Consider the following 3,882-nt stretch of genomic DNA (forward strand, 5'->3'; position numbering starts at 1 on the left):
ATCAGTCAAACAATCAGTCAAACAATCAGTCAAACAATCAATCAACAAATCAATCAACTAATTAATCAGTCAATGATTCAATTAGTAAGAAATCTGTTTTTCTTACATCCCTGGCAAAGAAAATGGCCACCAAACCAAGAAATAGACAGCAGAAGAATGCGCTGAAACCAGACACAACCATAGCCAATGTGACGATTTATTAGAACGACCTACGATAGAGGACAACCAAGACTATCGCGAGAACATTCTATCGCATTGGAGTGACCGAGATATCGCAGAGTAACATAACTCACGTCATCAATCACATATGACGTAAGCTGGATTTTACGTGTGTCATTCCGAAGCAAGAAGCAGTAAAACAGAGAGTTTAGAATATTATTGTTTGCTAACAAGAAAAGGAAATACAGGTAGGAAAATAGAAAGGAACACCTGAAGCTTTGAAGAATTAGATTGAATGGTCCATAAAGGGAAAGGCGGGAGGATTATTTCTTGGTGATAAAATGTAGGAATTTCATAACCAACGCAAAATAGTTCTAACCGATTGTGAGATGGAAAGGAAACATCTTCCATGTCCACAAGAACGAAGAATTCGTTTTCACTAGCTTAATTTGAAGTAAGTACACGAGATTAATTATCGTTCAAACCAAATAAGTAACAGGCATACTAATATGTGAAAGCGGCATAATTAGGACCAGAAAAAGATGTGGAATTCATAATTCATTGAATGTATGTAATTGACTTTCATGACAACGAACATCAACGATTCGTTTTGGGAACATAACCAGAAATTTAGTTAGTTGCTTGATATTAACACATTCTATTTGTTCCAGGCTTTGGTCGCTTGTTTGTCTCGCTTGACCGCAAGACTTGCAACTCGTCGTTTTGATGACAGACGAATCGGGAGTTAACGCAACTACGTTCCAAGAAGATTCATCGCGGTTTACGTGAAGAGAGTGACGTTGGAAGCGTACGAAGTCGAACATGGAATGAAAGACTAAGTGACAATTCGAGACTTCAGTAGAATTCCATCTGATACTATTTATGAAAGTAACAAAAGGCAGACAGGGTGTTTCTGCAATTTATTTAATGTGAGCGGAGAATGTGACGGTGAACAATCCATTAGGCCTATACAATCTGCTACGAATTCATGAGAAGATGAGAAACTTTGAGGATGATGTGAAATCCAGTGGTGAAGAGGTGGACGAGTAAGCGTGAAGGAACAGTGACCTGAACGGGAAGTGCGCCTGAGCGCTACGTCTGGAACACCGAACAACCACATGAGAAGAAGAGGAGAACAGAACACAATGCCGAAGATGCCTGGAAGATCTTGTTAGAAGCCAGAAGCTGAATAAAAGCTGAGTCTAAATTTAGATCAATCACCAAGCATCGTTGATGATCGTTGTGTGCATGTCTGTCTTCTTATCCTTTACACCCACAAGATAATATCCAATTTAGATTCTTAATAACTGATAAGTCCAAAGGAATGACGTAGAAAATAAACCCTAGACAACGATAACACACATTCCTTCAAGAAATCAGTAACAAATGGATGGCTCGTCCGGGGATCGCTAAATTTGGGATATGAATTTGTGTGTTGTGTGTATGTAATTCATCTCATCATCATCACTTTTGTTAAATAAATAAAGTATCACTAATTAACTGTAGCGTCAGGTCTAGTCCATGGGAAAGTTGATTAACTCAACGTAGTAAATTACGACCCAACAGAGAGATCTGTTCGGTTGTGTTGGGTAGCCAGAATGTAAAGAAACGGCTCTGATATTTCTTTTCTGGATGAAAACCAACGGAAACATAAATCGGGATTGTAGGATAGTTCCGTAATTTATATAGTGTGTTCTGGTAATATTCAAAGTCTGGTGTGACTGTAGAATAAAGACAGAGTAGATGCATGTATATTTAACCTGCTAGGATCAATCAGAACGGTCAAGTAGACTAAGATTAATCAGCAACTAAGAGTTAGTATATTTTATGTTTCTCTGATTACCAGAAGCTCGACTATAAAGAATGAATGGTAAAAGCTATTAGTAATCGTAGAGTAGTTACACGACAGAACATAGCTGTTCTAAGTTTGAACACCATACAATTCAGCTCGTCAAGTTGACGTGGGTGGCAGATTTAGTCAATAGTTTTCGCGACCGGGCCGGGTACGAAATTGAGACTAAAGTCACATATTTTGCATTACATAAAGTGTAAGCATTATAACGACTGTGTAAGGCACAGTTTTTGCTTTTCGGAAGCGCGATTTAATTTCGTCCGTGTTATCAATCGGGAATTTGAATTTTCGTTTACGACGACATCAATATGAACACGCGCGGGTCCGAAGCAGCTCGCTTTGAGCGAGAAAATAATCTGGCACTGGCAGACAGAGAAGACACAGAAGAAAATGGCGAGATAAATACGTGTGCAACCAACCAGAAATTGACAGCACTCGAACGCACGAAAGAACTCTTGGAAGAAGGAAAGCTCTTGGAGTTGACAGGTACTGAGTTGCGCGAATTTGTTCTTCAACAGAAAAATGAAGAACGTCAACGCGAACGCGAACAAGAAGAACGTCAGCGCGAGCAAGAAGAACGTCGACTAGAACGAGAAGAAAGAGCTCGTCTCGAAGAACTTCGAATTCAAGTCGAATTAGCTCGAGCTACAGTTGAACATGCCGGTGAAAACAGTAACCGGAATAACAACCGCAACGATGAACTTAGATCTCGAGACAACTACCAAGCTAAGCTACCTTTCTTGGAAGATAAAGATGACATCGAATCTTTCATACTCCAGTTCGAGAGACATGCAATGAGCTACAATTGGGAGGAAGCAACATGGGCTGTGAAAATGTCTTCACTACTGAAAGGACAAGCAAGGATTGCTTACGCCAGAATGAAGAACGAGGATGCAGGTAATTATTATCTTCTGAAGAAGACGCTGTTGGAGCGATGCAAGATTACTGCAGAATCATACAGGGAGAAATTCCGACGCACGCGGAAGAACCAGGATGAAAGTAGCACAGAGTACATAACGCGAATTTCATTGTACCTGGACCGCTGGATAGAAATGTCCGAGAAAGGAGGCACTGTAGAGGATTTGAAAGACATTTTTCTACAAGAGCAGGTACTCGACAACATGCCACCAGAACTAGTCACATACGTCAAAGATAGAGAACCCCGAAACATCGATGATGTCATCAAGTTGTGGGTACGATACGATGAAGCCAGAACAAGTTCAATTCGGAAAGTACGGACACTTGAAGGAAAGAGCAACGAAGGAAAAGGGAAAGAAGGAAGGAGAAATGAAGAAAGAGGAAATGGAAGACGAGGCTACAATGACAAAGGAAAGAATGGTCGGGACCATGGAAGAAGATCCGATGAGAAAGAAGGATCTAAGCCAAAAGTTTCCTGCTACTTTTGTCAGGGTCCACATTTCAGATACGACTGTCCGAAACTGAAGAAGAAAGAAGAAGCTGGTGCAGCGATGCAAGAAGATGAAAAATTTTTTCAAAGATCGTCTTACGACATGCTGTGTGACGTCTGTGAGAAGAAAAACTTTACGAAGTTCTCACAGGTATTAGTTGAAGGAAAACCTGCGACCGCATACAGAGATACAGGAAGCACGTCAATCATCGTCGATGCAGATCTAATCCCAGAAGGGAAGATTTCATCTCAAGTAAGAGAAACGACGTTGGCGAAGAAGAATGTGAAAGAAACGCTGCGGACCGCCAAGATACATCTCGATACACCTTACTTCGTAGGAGAAACGGAGGTAAGCGTGATGGAAAACCCTGTCCATCCTGTACTCATTGGAAACAAGATGGGTGTGGGATCGGCAAGAAAAGAGACTCCTGTATATCCTATCAGGAATCCAGAGTTGAAAGAG

At 40.9% G+C, this 3,882-nt stretch overlaps 1 long non-coding RNA gene across 1 annotated transcript; it reads left to right on the forward strand.

The window, feature by feature from the left end:
* Positions 1–204: 204 nt before the first annotated feature.
* Positions 205–1,383, forward strand: LOC138973032 (uncharacterized). The gene is made up of 2 exons (XR_011457869.1): positions 205–613; positions 831–1,383. It is a non-coding gene; the product is annotated as an uncharacterized lncRNA (long non-coding RNA).
* Positions 1,384–3,882: the final 2,499 nt, after the last annotated feature.

The sequence above is a fragment of the Littorina saxatilis genome, linkage group LG8, assembly GCF_037325665.1.
Source record: "Littorina saxatilis isolate snail1 linkage group LG8, US_GU_Lsax_2.0, whole genome shotgun sequence".
Classification (NCBI taxonomy): domain Eukaryota; kingdom Metazoa; phylum Mollusca; class Gastropoda; order Littorinimorpha; family Littorinidae; genus Littorina; species Littorina saxatilis.